Raw genomic sequence first — 18549 nt, 5'->3', positions numbered from 1 at the left:
ATGAGCCTTAAACCCCTCGTGGGTAGGACAACGACAAAACGAAAACACTACACGAATAATTTCATCACGGTCTCATTACACAAAAAATACGTAAGCGGGCCACACCGTGTCTAGCGGGACAGTCGTCACTCATTCCTTAAAACTCACGTTTCATCATGCATGAATAGAAATTTTAGGTCAGCCATTGCTGAAGGTAGAAAACCTCAACCAAAGAAAAGATTCTGGGTAAAATGTTACTAAAAATTTTGTAAATTTTACAATAATTTATACGCCGCCGTCTGTTTCAATTGAAAGCACCATGGAATGAACACAGGTAACTTCAGTTTTAGCATGGCAAGGGAGGGTACCTATTCTTCTATGCCTGCTACTGGCCACGTGGCTGAACATCGACCACAGTAAAAAAATGCTAAAAAATACACTCACTTTCCAATCAAAAATTCATATTAAGGCATGCAAAATCACTTTTAAAATGTATCAGCAAGAATTCATGCAAGCAGAAACGCAATTATCAGGCAGATGCACGGTACTGGTTATGAACCGGATTCACCTTCCAACATCGCGAAAGCAAGTACCAATTAGAATTTTATTCTGCCTGCCGAATGCAGTTAGGTGAACTGATTATTTTGCTTTCAATGCTGGAAATTTCACTGCAGCAACGACTATTGGGCTCCAAAGCATGTGATACGCGCAGGGCGCAAACAAGTGGTCGATCATATGACATCAAAAAAACCACATCAGATTCCTAAAATATTTAGGTAAAATCACAGTAGCACAGTAATAACAGATAAATATGTCACTGCAAACAATTCTTAGCCATAGTACCTCATTTTTATCACACCAAATGTGGGAGCTGCTATGCTCCCGCGTCCGGTCCGTCTCACTGCCCCACAGTGCTCTCCACGCGCCAAAATCTGACCAACGTTCCTATTCAGACGCGTTGGAGGGGAGACTCATCTCACCCCTGCACCAGCTTTGTAACCTACCCTCGTGCTTGTTATCATCTTTGCTTGCTGCTCTGGCCTACCTGCCGTTATTCACGTAATGTTGGCAATGACTGCTATTCCCTTAAAATGTTTCCTTTGGTCCATGGTCCCGCTAATTTTGACTGGCCCCACAGTGCTCTCCACGCACAAAAATCCGACCAACGTTCCTATTCAGACGCGTTGGAGGGGAGACTCATCTCACAACCGCACCAGCTTTGTAACCTACCCTCGTGCTTGTTTTCATATTTGCTTGCTGCTCTGGCCTACCTGCCGTTATTCTCGTAATGTTGGCAATGACTGCTATTCCCTTAAACTGTTCCCTTTCGTCCATACTCCCGCTACATTTGACTGGTCCCACAGTGCTCTGGACGCGCCAAAATCCGACCAACGTTCCTATACAGACGCGTTGGAGGGGAAACTCATCTCACCCCCGCACCAGCTTTGTAACCTACCCTCGTGCTTGTTTTCATCTTTGCTTGCTGCTCTGCCCTACCTGCCGTTATTCTCGTAATGTTGGCAATGACTGCTATTCCCTTAAACTGTTCCCTTTCGTCCATGCTCCCGCTACATTTGACTGTCCCCACAGCGCTCTCCACGCGCCAAAATACGAAAAACCGTTCCTATTCAGGCGAGTTGGAGGGAAGACTCATCTCACCCCCGCACCAGCATTGTAACCTACACTCGTGCTTGTGTTCATCTTTGCTTGCTGCTCTGGCCTACCTGCCGTTATTCTCGTAATGTTGGCAATGACAGCTATTCCCTTAAACTGTTTCCTTTGTTCCACGCTCCCGCTACATTTGACTGGCCCCACAGTGCTCTCCACGCGCCAAAATACGAAAAACGTTCCTATTCAGGCGAGTTGGAGGGAAGACACATCTCACCCCCGCACCAGCTTTGTAACCTACCCTCGTGCTTGTTTTCATCTTTGCTTGCTGCTCTGGCCTACCTGCCGTTATTCTCGTAATGTTGGCAATGACTGCTATTCCCTTAAACTGTTCCCTTTCGTCCATGCTCCCGCTAAATTTGACTGTCCCCACAGCGCTCTCCACGCGCCAAAATACAAAAAACGTTCTTATTCAGGCGAGTTGGAGGGAAGACTCATCTCACCCCCCCACCAGCTTTGTAACCTACCCTCGTGCTTGTTTTCATCTTTGCTTGCTGCTCTGGCCTAACTGCCGTTTTTCTCGTAATGTTGGCAATGACTGCTATTCCCTTAAACTGTTTCCTTTGGTCCATGCTCCCGCTACATTTGACTGGCCCCACAGTGCTCTCCACGCACCAAAATCCGATCAACGTTCCTATTAAAACGTTGTGGTGGGGAGACTCACCTCAATCCCACACCAGCTTTGTAACCTACCCTCGTGCTTGTTTTCATCTTTGCTTGCTGCTCTGGCCTACCTGCCATTATTCTCGTAATGTTGGCAATGACTGCTATTCCCTTAAACTGTTTCCTTTGGTCCATGCTCCCGCTACATTTAACTGGCCCCACAGTGCTCTCCACGCGCCAAAATCCGATCAACGTTCCTATTCAGACGCGTTGGAGGGGAGACTCATCTCACCCCCGCACAAGCTTTGTAACCTACCCTCGTGCTTGTTTACATCTTTGCTTGCTGCTCTGGCCTACCTGCCGTTATTCTCGTAATGTTGGCAATGACTGCTATTCCCTTAAACTGTTCCCTTTCGTCCATACTCCCGCTACATTTGACTGGTCCCACAGTGCTCTGGACGCGCCAAAATCCGACCAACGTTCCTATACAGACGCGTTGGAGGGGAAACTCATCTCACCCCCGCACCAGCTTTGTAACCTACCCTCGTGCTTGTTTTCATCTTTGCTTGCTGCTCTGCCCTACCTGCCGTTATTCTCGTAATGTTGGCAATGACTGCTATTCCCTTAAACTGTTCCCTTTCGTCCATGCTCCCGCTACATTTGACTGTCCCCACAGCGCTCTCCACGCGCCAAAATACGAAAAACCGTTCCTATTCAGGCGAGTTGGAGGGAAGACTCATCTCACCCCCGCACCAGCATTGTAACCTACACTCGTGCTTGTGTTCATCTTTGCTTGCTGCTCTGGCCTACCTGCCGTTATTCTCGTAATGTTGGCAATGACAGCTATTCCCTTAAACTGTTTCCTTTGTTCCACGCTCCCGCTACATTTGACTGGCCCCACAGTGCTCTCCACGCGCCAAAATACGAAAAACGTTCCTATTCAGGCGAGTTGGAGGGAAGACACATCTCACCCCCGCACCAGCTTTGTAACCTACCCTCGTGCTTGTTTTCATCTTTGCTTGCTGCTCTGGCCTACCTGCCGTTATTCTCGTAATGTTGGCAATGACTGCTATTCCCTTAAACTGTTCCCTTTCGTCCATGCTCCCGCTAAATTTGACTGTCCCCACAGCGCTCTCCACGCGCCAAAATACAAAAAACGTTCTTATTCAGGCGAGTTGGAGGGAAGACTCATCTCACCCCCCCACCAGCTTTGTAACCTACCCTCGTGCTTGTTTTCATCTTTGCTTGCTGCTCTGGCCTAACTGCCGTTTTTCTCGTAATGTTGGCAATGACTGCTATTCCCTTAAACTGTTTCCTTTGGTCCATGCTCCCGCTACATTTGACTGGCCCCACAGTGCTCTCCACGCACCAAAATCCGATCAACGTTCCTATTAAAACGTTGTGGTGGGGAGACTCACCTCAATCCCACACCAGCTTTGTAACCTACCCTCGTGCTTGTTTTCATCTATGCTTGCTGCTCTGGCCTACCTGCCATTATTCTCGTAATGTTGGCAATGACTGCTATTCCCTTAAACTGTTTCCTTTGGTCCATGCTCCCGCTACATTTAACTGGCCCCACAGTGCTCTCCACGCGCCAAAATCCGATCAACGTTCCTATACAGACGCGTTGGAGGGGAGACTCATCTCACCCCCGCACCAGCTTTGTAACCTACCCTCGTGCTTGTTTTCATCTTTGCTTGCTGCTCTGCCCTACCTGCCGTTATTCTCGTAATGTTGGCAATGACTGCTATTCCCTTAAACTGTTCCCTTTCGTCCATGCTCCCGCTAAATTTGACTGTCCCCACAGCGCTCTCCACGCGCCAAAATACAAAAAACGTTCTTATTCAGGCGAGTTGGAGGGAAGACTCATCTCACCCCCCCACCAGCTTTGTAACCTACCCTCGTGCTTGTTTTCATCTTTGCTTGCTGCTCTGGCCTAACTGCCGTTTTTCTCGTAATGTTGGCAATGACTGCTATTCCCTTAAACTGTTTCCTTTGGTCCATGCTCCCGCTACATTTGACTGGCCCCACAGTGCTCTCCACGCACCAAAATCCGATCAACGTTCCTATTAAAACGTTGTGGTGGGGAGACTCACCTCACTCCCACACCAGCTTTGTAACCTACCCTCGTGCTTGTTTTCATCTTTGCTTGCTGCTCTGGCCTACCTGCCATTATTCTCGTAATGTTGGCAATGACTGCTATTCCCTTAAACTGTTTCCTTTGGTCCATGCTCCCGCTACATTTAACTGGCCCCACAGTGCTCTCCACGCGCCAAAATCCGATCAACGTTCCTATTCAGACGCGTTGGAGGGGAGACTCATCTCACACCCGCACAAGCTTTGTAACCTACCCTCGTGCTTGTTTACATCTTTGCTTGCTGCTCTGGCCTACCTGCCGTTATTGTCATAATATTGGCAATGACTGCTATTCCCTTCAACTGTTCCCTTTCGTCCATGCTCCCGCTACATTTGACTGGCCCCACAGTGCTCTCCACGCGCCAAAATCCGACCTACGTTCCTATTCAGACGCTTTGGAGGGGAGACTCATCTCATCCCTGCACCAGCTTTGTAACCTACCCTCGTGCTTGTTTTCATCTTTGGTGGCTGCTCTGGCCTACCTGCCGTTATTCTCGTAATGTTGGCAATGACTGGTATTCCCTTAAACTGTTCCCCTTCGTCCATGCTCCCGCTACATTTGACAGGCTCCACAGTGCTCTCCACGCGCCAAAATCCGACCTACGTTCCTATTCAGACGCTTTGGAGGGGAGACTCATCTCATCCCTGCACCAGCTTTGTAACCTGCCCTCGTGCTTGTTTTCATCTTTGCTTGCTGCTCTGGCCTACATGCCGTTATTCTCGTAATGTTGGCAATGACTGCTATTCCCTTAAACTGTTTCCTTTGGTCCATTCTCCCGCTACATTTGACTGGCTCCACAGTGCTCTCCACGCGCCAAAATCCGACCTACGTTCCTATTCAGACGCTTTGGAGGGGAGACTCATCTCATCCCTGCACCAGCTTTGTAACCTACCCTCGTGCTTGTTTTCATCTTTGCTTGCTGCTCTGGCCTACCTGCCGTTATTCTCGTAATGTTGGCAATGACTGCTATTCCCTTAAGCTGTTTCCTTTGGTCCATTCTCCCGCTACATTTGACTGGCTCCACAGTGCTCTCCACGCGCCAAAATCCGACCTACGTTCCTATTCAGACGCTTTGGAGGGGAGACTCATCTCATCCCTGCACCAGCTTTGTACCCTACCCTCGTGCTTGTTTTCATCTTTGCTTGCTGCTCTGGCCTACCTGCCGTTATTCTCGTAATGTTGGCAATGACTGCTATTCCCTTAAACTGTTCCCTTTGGTCCATGCTCCCGCTACATTTGACTGGCCCCACAGTGCTCTCCACGCACCAAAATCCGACCTACGTTCCTATTCAGACGCTTTGGAGGGGAGACTAATCTCATCCCTGCACCAGATTTGTAACCTACCCTCGTGCTTGTTTTCATCTTTGCTTGCTGCTCTGGCCTACCTGCCGTTATTCTCGTAATGTTGGCAATGACTGCTATTCCCTTAAACTGTTCCCTTTGGTCCATGCTCCCGTTAATTTCGACTGGTCCCACAGTGCTCTCCACGCGCCAAAGTCCGACCTACGTTCCTATTCAGACGCTTTGGAAGGGAGACTAATCTCATCCCTGCACCAGCTTTGTAACCTACCCTCGTGCTTGTTTTCATCTTTGCTTGCTGCTCTGGCCTACCTGCCGTTATTCTCGTAATGTTAGCAATGACTGCTATTCCCTTAAACTGTTCCCTTTGGTCCATGCTCCCGCTACATTTGACTGGCCCCACAGTGCTCTCCACGCACCAAAATCCGACCTACGTTCCTATTCAGACGCTTTGGAGGGGAGACTAATCTCATCCCTGCACCAGCTTTGTAACCTACCCTCGTGCTTGTTTTCATCTTTGCTTGCTGCTCTGGCCTACCTGCCGTTATTCTCGTAATGTTGGCAATGACTGCTATTCCCTTAAACTGTTCCCTTTGGTCCATGCTCCCGCTACATTTGACTGGCCCCACAGTGCTCTCCACGCACCAAAATCCGACCTACGTTCCTATTCAGACGCTTTGGAGGGGAGACTAATCTCATCCCTGCACCAGCTTTGTAACCTACCCTCGTGCTTGTTTTCATCTTTGCTTGCTGCTCTGGCCTACCTGCCGTTATTCTCGTAATGTTGGCAATGACTGCTATTCCATTAAACTGTTCCCTTTGGTCCATGCTCCCGCTACATTTGACTGGCCCCACAGTGTTCTCCACGCACCAAAATCCGACCTACGTTCCTATTCAGACGCTTTGGAGGGGAGACTAATCTCATCCCTGCACCAGCTTTGTAACCTACCCTCGTGCTTGTTTTCATCTTTGCTTGCTGCTCTGGCCTACCTGCCGTTATTCTCGTAATGTTGGCAATGACTGCTATTCCCTTAAACTGTTCCCTTTGGTCCATGCTCCCGCTACATTTGACTGGCTCCACAGCGCTCTCCACGCGCCAAAATCCGACCTACGTTCCTATTCAGACGCTTTGGAAGGGAGACTAATCTCATACCTGCACCAGCTTTGTAACCTACCCTCGTGCTTGTTTTCATCTTTGCTTGCTGCTCTGGCCTACCTGCCGTTATTCTCGTAATGTTGGCAATGACTGCTATTCCCTTAAACTGTTCCCTTTGGTCCATGCTCCCGCTACATTTGACTGGCCCCACAGTGCTCTCCACGCACCAAAATCCGACCTACGTTCCTATTCAGACGCTTTGGAAGGGAGACTAATCTCATCCCTGCACCAGCTTTGTAACCTACCCTCGTGCTTGTTTTCATCTTTGCTTGCTGCTCTGGCCTACCTGCCGTTATTCTCGTAATGTTGGCAATGACTGCTATTCCCTTAAACTGTTCCCTTTGGTCCATGCTCCCGTTAATTTCGACTGGTCCCACAGTGCTCTCCACGCGCCAAAATCCGACCTACGTTCCTATTCAGACGCTTTGGAAGGGAGACTAATCTCATCCCTGCACCAGCTTTGTAACCTACCCTCGTGCTTGTTTTCATCTTTGCTTGCTGCTCTGGCCTACCTGCCGTTATTCTCGTAATGTTGGCAATGACTGCTATTCCCTTAAACTGTTCCCTTTGGTCCATGCTCCCGCTACATTTGACTGGCCCCACAGTGCTCTCCGCGCACCAAAATCCGACCTACGTTCCTATTCAGACGCTTTGGAGGGGAGACTAATCTCATCCCTGCACCAGCTTTGTAACCTACCCTCGTGCTTGTTTTCATCTTTGCTTGCTGCTCTGGCCTACCTGCCGTTATTCTCGTAATGTTGGCAATGACTGCTATTCCCTTAAACTGTTCCCTTTGGTCCATGCTCCCGTTAATTTCGACTGGTCCCACAGTGCTCTCCACGCGCCAAAATCCGACCTACGTTCCAATTCAGACGCTTTGGAAGGGAGACTAATCTCATCCCTGCACCAGCTTTTTAACCTACCCTCGTGCTTGTTTTCATCTTTGCTTGCTGCTCTGGCCTACCTGCCGTTATTCTCGTAATGTTGGGAATGACTGCTATTCCCTTAAACTGTTCCCTTTGGTCCATGCTCCCGCTACATTTGACTGGCCCCACAGTGCTCTCCACGCACCAAAATCCGACCTACGTTCCTATTCAGACGCATTGGAGGGGAGACTAATCTCATCCCTGCACCAGCTTTGTAACCTACCCTCGTGCTTGTTTTCATCTTTGCTTGCTGCTCTGGCCTACCTGCCGTTATTCTCGTAATGTTGGCAATGACTGGTATTCCCTTAAACTGTTCCCTTTGGTCCATGCTCCCGCTACATTTGACTGGCCCCACAGTGCTCTCCACGCACCAAAATCCGACCTACGTTCCTATTCAGACGCTTTGGAGGGGAGACTAATCTCATCCCTGCACCAGCTTTGTAACCTACCCTCGTGCTTGTTTTCATCTTTGCTTGCTGCTCTGGCCTACCTGCCGTTATTCTCGTAATGTTGGCAATGACTGCTATTCCCTTAAACTGTTCCCTTTGGTCCATGCTCCCGCTACATTTGACTGGCCCCACAGTGCTCTCCACGCACCAAAATCCGACCTACGTTCCTATTCAGACGCTTTGGAGGGGAGACTAATCTCATCCCTGCACCAGCTTTGTAACCTACCCTCGTGCTTGTTTTCATCTTTGCTTGCTGCTCTGGCCTACCTGCCGTTATTCTCGTAATGTTGGCAATGACTGCTATTCCCTTAAACTGTTCCCTTTGGTCCATGCTCCCGTTAATTTCGACTGGTCCCACAGTGCTCTCCACGCGCCAAAATCCGACCTACGTTCCTATTCAGACGCTTTGGAAGGGAGACTCATCTCATCCCTGCACCAGCTTTGTAACCTACCCTCGTGCTTGTTTTCATCTTTGCTTGCTGCTCTGGCCTACCTGCCGTTATTCTCGTAATGTTGGCAATGACTGCTATTCCCTTAAACTGTTCCCTTTGGTCCATGCTCCCGCTACATTTGACTGGCCCCACAGTGCTCTCCACGCACCAAAATCCAACCTACGTTCCTATTCAGACGCTTTGGAAGGGAGACTAATCTCATCCCTGCACCAGCTTTGTAACCTACCCTCGTGCTTGTTTTCATCTTTGCTTGCTGCTCTGGCCTACCTGCCGTTATTCTCGTAATGTTGGCAATGACTGCTATTCCCTTAAACTGTTCCCTTTGGTCCATGCTCCCGCTACATTTGACTGGCCCCACAGTGCTCTCCACGCACCAAAATCCGACCTACGTTCCTATTCAGACGCTTTGGAGAGGAGACTAATCTCATCCCTGCACCAGCTTTGTAACCTACCCTCGTGCTTGTTTTCATCTTTGCTTGCTGCTCTGGCCTACCTGCCGTTATTCTCGTAATGTTGGCAATGACTGCTATTCCCTTAAACTGTTCCCTTTGGTCCATGCTCCCGCTACATTTGACTGGCCCCACAGTGCTCTCCACGCACCAAAATCCGACCTACGTTCCAATTCAGACGCTTTGGAGGGGAGACTAATCTCATCCCTGCACCAGCTTTGTAACCTACCCTCGTGCTTGTTTTCATCTTTGCTTGCTGCTCTGGCCTACCTGCCGTTATTCTCGTAATGTTGGCAATGACTGCTATTCCCTTAAACTGTTCCCTTTGGTCCATGCTCCCGCTACATTTGACTGGCTCCACAGTGCTCTCCACGCGCCAAAATCCGACCTACGTTCCTATTCAGACGCTTTGGAAGGGAGACTCATCTCATCCCTGCACCAGCTTTGTAACCTACCCTCGTGCTTGTTTTCATCTTTGCTTGCTGCTCTGGCCTACCTGCCGTTATTCTCGTAATGTTGGCAATGACTGCTATTCCCTTAAACTGTTCCCTTTGGTCCATGCTCCCGCTACATTTGACTGGCTCCACAGTGCTCTCCACGCGCCAAAATCCGACCTACGTTCCTATTCAGACGCTTTGGAAGGGAGACTCATCTCATCCCTGCACCAGCTTAGTAACCTACCCTCGTGCTTGTTTTCATCTTTGCTTGCTGCTCTGGCCTACCTGCCGTTATTCTCGTAATGTTGGCAATGAATGCTATTCCCTTAAACTGTTCCCTTTGGTCCATGCTCCCGTTAATTTCGACTGGTCCCACAGTGCTCTCCACGCGCCAAAATCCGACCTACGTTCCTATTCAGACGCTTTGGAAGGGAGGCTCATCTCATCCCTGCACCAGCTTTGTAACCTACCCTCGTGCTTGTTTTCATCTTTGCTTGCTGCTCTGGCCTACCTGCCGTTATTCTCGTAATGTTGGCAATGACTGCTATTCCCTTAAACTGTTCCCTTTGGTCCATGCTCCCGCTACATTTGACTGGCTCCACAGTGCTCTCCACGCGCCAAAAACCGACCTACGTTCCTATTCATACGCTTTGGAAGGGAGACTCATCTTATCCCTGCACCAGCTTTGTAACCTACCCTCGTGCTTGTTTTCATCTTTGCTTGCTGCTCTTACCTACCTGCCGTTATTCTCGTAATGTTGGCAATGACTGCTATTCCCTTAAACTGTTCCCTTTGGTCCATGCTCCCGCTACATTTGACTGGCTCCACAGTGCTCTCCACGCGCCAAAATCCGACCTACGTTCCTATTCAGACGCTTTGGAAGGGAGACTCATCTCATCCCTGCACCAGCTTTGTAACCTACCCTCGTGCTTGTTTTCATCTTTGCTTGCTGCTCTGGCCTACCTGCCGTTATTCTCGTAATGTTGGCAATGACTGCTATTCCCTTAAACTGTTCCCTTTGGTCCATGCTCCCGCTACATTTGACTGGCTCCACAGTGCTCTCCACGCGGCAAAATCCGACCTACGTTTTTATTCAGACGCGTTGGAGGGGAGATTCGTCTCACACCGCACCAGCTTTGTAACCTACCCTCGTGCTTGTTTTCATCTTTGCTTGCTGCTCTGGCCTACCTGCCGTTATTCTCGTAATGTTGGCAATGACTGCTATTCCCTTAAACTGTTCCCTTTGGTCCATGCTCCCGCTACATTTTACTGGTCGCACCGTGCTCTCCACGCGCCAAAATCCGACCTACGTTCCTATTCAAACGTTATGGAGGGGAGACTCACCTCACCACCGCACCAACTGTGTAATCTACCCTCTCTCTTGTTTTCATGTTTGCTTGCTGCTCTGGCCTACCTGCCGTTATTCTCATAATATTGGCAATGACTGCTATTCCCTTAAACTGTTCCCTTTCGTCCATGCTCCCGCTACATTTGACTGGCCCCACAGTGCTCTCCACGCGCCAAAATCCGACCAACGTTTTTATTCAGACGCGTTGGAGGGGAGATTCGTCTCACACCGCACCAGCTTTGTAACCTACCCTCGTGCTTGTTTTCATCTTTGCTTGCTGCTCTGGCCTACCTGCCGTTATTCTCGTAATATTGGCATTGCCTGCTATTTTCTTAAACAGATTCCATTCGTCCATGCTCCCGCTACATTTGACTGGCACCACAGTGCTCTCTACGCGCTAAAATCCGACCAACGTTCCTATCCAGACGCGTTGGAGGGGAGACTCATCTCACCCCCGCACCAGATTTGTGTCCTACCCTCGTACTTGTTATCATCTTTGCTTGCTGCTCTGGCCTACCTGCCTTTATTCTCGTAATGGCTGCAATAACTGGTATTCTCTTAAACTGTTCCCATTCGTCCATGCTCCCGCTATATTTGACTGGCCCCACAGTGCTCTCTACGCGCTAAAATCCGACCAACGTTCCTATTCAGACGCGTTGGAGGGGAGACTCATCTCACCCCTGCACCAGCTTTGTAACCTACCCTCGTTCTTGTTATCATCTTTGCTTGCTGCTCTGGCCTACCTGCCGTTATTCTCGTAGTGTTGGCAATGACTGGCATTCCTCAAACTGTTCCCTTTGGTCCATGCTCCCGCTAATTTTGACTGGCCCCACAGTGCTCTCCACGCACCAAAATGCGATCAACGTTCCTATTCAGACGCGTTAGAGGGGACACTCGTCTCACCCCTGCACCAGCTTGGTTGGTTGGTTTGGGGGGGATTAAAGGGACCAGACTGCGACGGTCATCGGTCCCTTTTTGCAAAAAAGGTAAAACCACCCAAAGAGAATAAAAAACGAACAACAGGAAAGACGTCAGACGACACAGGACAAGAAACACTCCTACAGAGATCAGACGAAATAAATTAAAATCACACAGAGTGTGACAGTGGTTGGCCGACCATAGAGATAAAAAGGAAAAGCCAACCACCGAGAACACATTAAAAACTCAGCGTAAAATCGTAGGCCAATGGCCAGAATCAACACAAAAGAACAGAACAAACACTCAGAGTAAATAATAAAAACCCCCTGCCCGAATAAAACGGAAAACTAAGTCAGCCATACCAGGGTCATCACATAAGAGGGCAGGGAGCGTATCAGGCAGCGCAAATGTCTGCCTGACCACAGCTAAAAGGATGCAGGCCAACAAAATGTGGGCCACTGTCAAAGCCGCCCCGCAGCGACATGCAGGAGGGTCCTCCCGGCGCAGTAAATAACTGTGTGTCAGGTGGGAGTGGCCAATGCAGAGCCGACAAAGGACGACAGAGTCCCTGCGGTTGGCTCGCAGGGATGACCGCCACACAGTCGTCGTCTCCTTGATGGCACGGAGTTTATTGGGCATGATCCGATTGCGCCATTCAGCGTCCCAAAGCGCAAAAACTTTTCGGCGGAGGACTGCCCACAAATCAGTCTCTGGGAGGCCAACGTCTAGAGACTGTTTACTCGTGGCCTCTTTCGCCAGGCGGTCAACATGTTCATTGCCCGGGATACCGACATGACCGGGGGTCCACACAAAGACCACAGAGCGGCCGCAACGCGCAGGAGTATACAGGGACTCATGGATAGCCATCACCAGACGAGAACGAGGAAAACACTGGTCGAGAGCTCGTAAACCGCTCAGGGAATCGCTACAGATAACGAAGGACTCACCTGAGCAGGAGCGGATATACTCTAGGGCACAAAAGATGGCGACTAGCTCAGCAGTGTAAACGCTGCAGCCAGCCGCCAAGGACCGTTGTTCGGAATGGTCCCCTAGAGTTAGCGCATACCCGACACGACCAGCAACCATCGAACCGTCGGTGTAAACAATTCCAGAGCCCTGATACGCGGCCAGGATGGAATAAAAGCGGCGGCGGAAGGCCTCTGGAGGGACCGAGTCCTTCGAGCCCTGTGCCAAGTCGAGCCGAAGGCAAGGGCGAGGAACACACCACGGGGGTGTACGCAGAGGCGCCCGGAAAGGAGGTGGAACTGGGAAAAACCCAAGCCCGCAGAGAAGCTCCTTGATGCGTACGGCGATCGGACAACCCGACCGGGGCCGACGGTCTGGCAGATGGACGACTGACTGCGGGAACAGGACACGATAATTTGGATGCCCGGGCAAGCTAAAAACATGGGCAGCATAAGCGGCCAGCAAACGTTGGCGTCGGAACCGCAGTGGAGGTACACCTGCCTCCACTAGGACGCTGTCCACAGGGCTGGTGCGGAAAGCACCAGTGGCAAGGCGTATCCCGCTGTGGAGAATTGGGTCCAGCACCCGCAACGCAGATGGGGATGCTGAGCCATAAGCTAGGCACCCATAATCCAGGCGAGACTGGATTAACGCCTGGTAGAGCCGCAACAGGGTAGATCGGTCAGCGCCCCAGCGGGTGTGGCTCAAACAACGCAGGGCGTTGAGATGCCGCCAACACGCTTGTTTAAGCTGCTGGATATGAGGCAGCCAAGTCAACCGGGCATCAAAAAGGACACCCAAAAACCTGTGGGTCTCCACCACAGCAAGAAGTTCGTCGGCAAGATAAAGCCGCGGCTCAGGATGGACCGTTCGGCGCCGGCAGAAATGCATAACGCGGGTCTTGGCAGCCGAAAACTGAAAACCACGCGCTACAGCCCAAGACTGCGCCTTGCGGATTGCGCCCTGTAGCTGACGTTCAGCTGCTGCAATGCTAATAGAACTATAGTAAAGACAGAAGTCGTCAGCATACAGGGAAGCGGAGACAGAATTTCCTACCACCGCAGCGAGACCGTTGATTGCAATTAAAAACAGGCAGACACTGAGGACAGAGCCCTGGGGTACCCCGTTCTCCTGGACGAGGGAGGAACTATACGAGGCCGCGACGTGCACGCGGAAGGTACGATACGACAGAAAATTTCTGATAAAGATCGGCAGAGGGCCCCGAAGACCCCATCCATGAAGCGTAGAAAGGATGTGATGACGCCATGTCGTATCGTACGCCTTCCGCATGTCGAAAAAGACAGCGACCAGGTGCTGACGGCGGGCAAAGGCTGTACGGATGGCCGACTCAAGGCTCACCAGATTGTCGGTGGCGGAGCGGCCTTTACGGAACCCACCCTGAGACGGAGCCAGAAGGCCCCGAGACTCCAGCACCCAATTTAAGCGCCGGCTCACCATCCGTTCAAGCAACTTGCAAAGAACGTTGGTGAGACTAATGGGACGGTAGCTGTCCACCTCCAGAGGGTTCTTTCCAGGTTTCAAAATGGGGATGACAATACTTTCCCGCCATTACGACGGAAACGCACCCTCGACCCAGAGACGGTTGTAAAGGTCGAGGAGGCGTCGCTTGCAGTCCACTGAAAGGTGTTTCAGCATCTGACAGTGGATGCGATCTGGCCCGGGAGCGGTATCAGGGCAAGCGGCAAGGGCACTCTGAAATTCCCACTCACTGAATGGAGCGTTGTAGGGTTCAGAAGCGTTGGTGCGAAAAGAAAGGCTCCGACGTTCCATCCGCTCTTTAATGGAGCGGAAGGCCTGGGGGTAATTCGCAGAAGTGGAACTCATAGCAAAATGCTCTGCTAAGCGGTTTGCAATGACGTCGGAGTCAGTACAAACTGCTCCATTCAGTGAGAGCGCAGGGACGCTGGCAGGGGTCCGATAGCCGAAGACCCGTCGAATCTTGACCCAGACCTGCGATGGAGTGACATGGAGTCCAATGGTGGACACATACCGCTCCCAGCACTCCTTCTTGCCTTGGCGGATAAGGAGGCGGGCCCGCGCATGCAGCCGTTTGAAGGCGATAAGGTGGTCCATGGAGGGATGTCGCTTGTGACGCTGGAGCGCCCGCCGGCGATCTTTAATCGCTTCAGCGATCTCAGGCGACCACCAAGGCACAGCCCTCCGCCGAGGGGACCCAGAAGAACGGGGAATGGCAGACTCGGCGGCAGTGACGATGCCGGCGGTGACCGATGTAACCACCGCATCAATGGCATCAGTTGAGAGAGGCTCAATAGCGGCAGTGGAGGAGAACAAGTCCCAGTCAGCCTTATTCATAGCCCATCTGCTAGGGCGCCCAGAAGAGTGACGCTGTGGTAGTGACAGAAAAATCGGAAAGTGGTCACTACCACACAGGTCGTCATGCACACTCCAGTGGACAGATGGTAAGAGGCTAGGGCTACAGATTGAAAGGTCAATGGCGGAGTAGGTGCCATGCGCCACACTGAAGTGTGTGGAGGCACCATCATTCAAAATCGAGAGATCGAGCTGCGACAATAAATGCTCAACGGTGGCGCCTCGACCTGTTGCCACTGACCCACCCCACAGAGGGTTATGGGCGTTAAAGTCGCCCAGTAATAAGAAAGGTGGCGGCAATTGGGCTATCAGCGCAGCCAGGACATGCTGCGCGACATCACCCTCCGTTGGAAGGTAAAGACTGCAGACGGTAAGAGCCTGCGGCGTCCACACCCTAACAGCGACAGCCTCTAAAGCTGTTTGTAGAGGGACAGACTCGCTGTGAAGAGAGTTAAGGACATAGATGCAGACGCCACCAGACACCCTTTCATAAGCTGCTCGGTTCTTATAATAACCCCGATAGCCACGGAGGGCGGGGGTGCGCATTGCTGGAAACCAAGTTTCCTGCAGAGCAATGCAGAGGAAAGGGTGAAGGCTGATAAGTTGGCGGAGCTCAGCTAGATGGTGGAAGAAACCGCTGCAGTTCCACTGGAGGATGGTTTTGTCCATGGCTGAGAAAGGCGTGCCGGGACTGGGACGGCAGATTACGCCGCTGGGTCACCTGCTGCCTCCGATTGAGCACCCGTGCTAGTGCTATTGCTATTCACGGCGTCTGAGGGACCGGCGAGATCGAGGTCCTCAGCGGACGCCAGAATCTCCACCTCGTCCTCAGACGCAAAGCTAGAAGGTAGCGATGGGGTGGCTACCACCGCGCGTTCCTTGGGCTTAGAGCTGCTCTTCTTTGATTTCTCACGCTGCTCCTTGGGTTTAACTGGCTGGGAGGGCTTCACCGATTCAGTCTCCGGGACTGAGGAGGATCGGGAAGCCCTTCGACCTGCAGATTGTGGGCACTTACGCCACTGTCGATCGTCAGCCTTCCCGCCGGTGGAAACCTGGGAAGGGAGGGACCCAAGGGACCCTTGCGAGCGTGAGAAGCCGAAGAAGTCTGACACTTCTCCGGCTTAGAAGCGGGGACCGACGTCCCCGATGGGGGGGATGGTGTTGCTCCTGACCTATACTATACTCTACCCGGTGGGTAGAGCCCCCCACTGGCAAGGGGGCAGGAGGAGTTGTACCACTCGTCGATCCGGCCGGAAGGCGCGAAACTGATGGGGCTAGCACAGGTGTTGTAGCAGCGGCGTAGGAAGTTGTCATTCGCACTGGATGTAACCGGTCGTATTTCCGTTTGGCCTCAGTATAAGTCAGTCGGTCCAGGGTCTTATATTCCATGATTTTGCGCTCTTTCTGGAATATTCTGCAGTCTGGCGAGCAAGGTGAATGGTGCTCCCAGCAGTTGACGCAGATGGGAGGCGGGGCACATGGAGTATCGGGATGAGATGGGCGTCCGCAATCTCGACATGTGAGGCTGGAAGTGCAGCGGGAAGACATATGGCCGAACTTCCAGCACTTGAAGCACCGCATCGGGGGAGGGATATAGGGCTTGACGTCACATCGGTAGACCATCACCTTGACCTTTTCCGGTAACGTATCACCCTCGAAGGCCAAGATGAAGGCACCGGTAGCAACCTGATTGTCCCTCGGACCCCGATGAACGCGCCGGACGAAATGAACACCTCTACGTTCTAAGTTGGCGCGAAGCTCGTCATCAGACTGCAAAAGGAGGTCCCTATGGAAAATAACACCCTGGACCATATTTAAACTCTTATGTGGAGTAATAGTAACGTTAACATCCCCCAACTTGTCACAAGCAAGTAACCTGCGTGACTGGGCGGAGGATGCCGTTTGTATCAGTACTGAGCCAGAGCGCATTTTAGACAAGCCCTCCACCTCCCCAAACTTGTCCTCTAAATGCTCGACGAAGAACTGAGGCTTTGTGGAGAGAAAAGACTCCCCATCAGCTCTCGTGCAAACTAAGAATCGGGGCGAATAACTGTTACCTCCATCCTGGGACTTACGCTCTTCCCACGGCGTGGCCAGGGAGGGGAACGTTTTCGGATCGTACTTCTGAGCATTAAATTGAGCCCGAGAACGCTTAGAGACTGCTGGCGGCTGGCCGCCAGCGAGAGATGATGTACCACGCTTCATTGCGGGTCATCCGCCCTGATGCCACCTACTCCGACCAAGGGCCCTCCCCACGGGCGCCACCCAGCCACAGCAAAGGCCACCTGGCAGGATGGCCGTTGCCGGGAGTCCTGATACCCCAGGAGGATAGGCATCTACTCCTTGGCATACGTGGGGAGTTAACGGCGCAGGCATCAGTAGAGCGATCCCTGTGTTGTCATGGGGCTACAACCAAGAGGGTACATGGCGGCCCCACCACAACGGACTGGCTACCGTGCTGGATCTTAGGTGCAAAACTGTCCAAGGTCGTCGTCGCAGTTAAAAGAAACACTGCAGAGGGCAGCGTGGTAATCGCACCCAGGGACGTATCCCCGCCCTAAAGATCGAAAACGAGCGGGACACCATGGCAACGACGTGAAAGCCGGCTAAAGGTCTAATTGCACGACGGATACAGTGCACCACGTAAGGCGCCCTTCCCCAATTGGCTCGCTCTTCGGAATAATTTAGAAAGATGGAGGTCAAACCCGAGAGGGGACCATCACATAAGGCCAAAACATGTGAGACTCCTTTTAGTCGCCTCTTACGACAGGCAGGAATACCGCGGGCCTATTCTAACCCCCGAACCCGCAGGGGGGCCTGCACCAGCTTTGTAACCTACCCTCTTGCTTGCTGCTCTGGCCTACCTGCTGTTATTCTCGTAATGTTGGCAATGACTGCTATTCCCTTTAACTTTTCCCTTTGGTCCATGCTCCCGCTACATTTGACTGGCCCCACAGTGCTCTCCACGCACCAAAATCCGATCAACGTTCCTATTAAAACGTTGTGGTGGGGAGACTCACCTTACTCCCGCACCAACTTTGTAATCTACCCTCGTGCTTGTTTTCATCTTTGCTTGCATCTCTGGCCTACCTGTCGTTATTCTCGTAATGTTGGCAATGACTGCTATTCCCTTAAACTGTTTCGTTTGGTCCATTCTCCCGCTACATTTGACTGGCAACACAGTGCTTTCCACGCGCCAAAATCTGACCAACGTTCCTATTCATACGCGTTGGAGGGGAGACTCATCTCACCCCTGCACCAGCTTTGTAACCTACCCTCGTGCTTGTTTCCATCTTTGCTTGCTGCTCTGGCCTACCTGCCGGTATTCTCGTAATGTTGGCAATGACTGCTATTCCCTCAAACTCTTCCCTTTCGTCCATTCTCCCACTACATTTGACTGGCCCCACAGT

The sequence above is a fragment of the Schistocerca cancellata genome, chromosome 7 (genome assembly GCF_023864275.1).
Source record: "Schistocerca cancellata isolate TAMUIC-IGC-003103 chromosome 7, iqSchCanc2.1, whole genome shotgun sequence".
Classification (NCBI taxonomy): domain Eukaryota; kingdom Metazoa; phylum Arthropoda; class Insecta; order Orthoptera; family Acrididae; genus Schistocerca; species Schistocerca cancellata.
Note: the sequence above shows the minus strand (reverse complement) of the source record.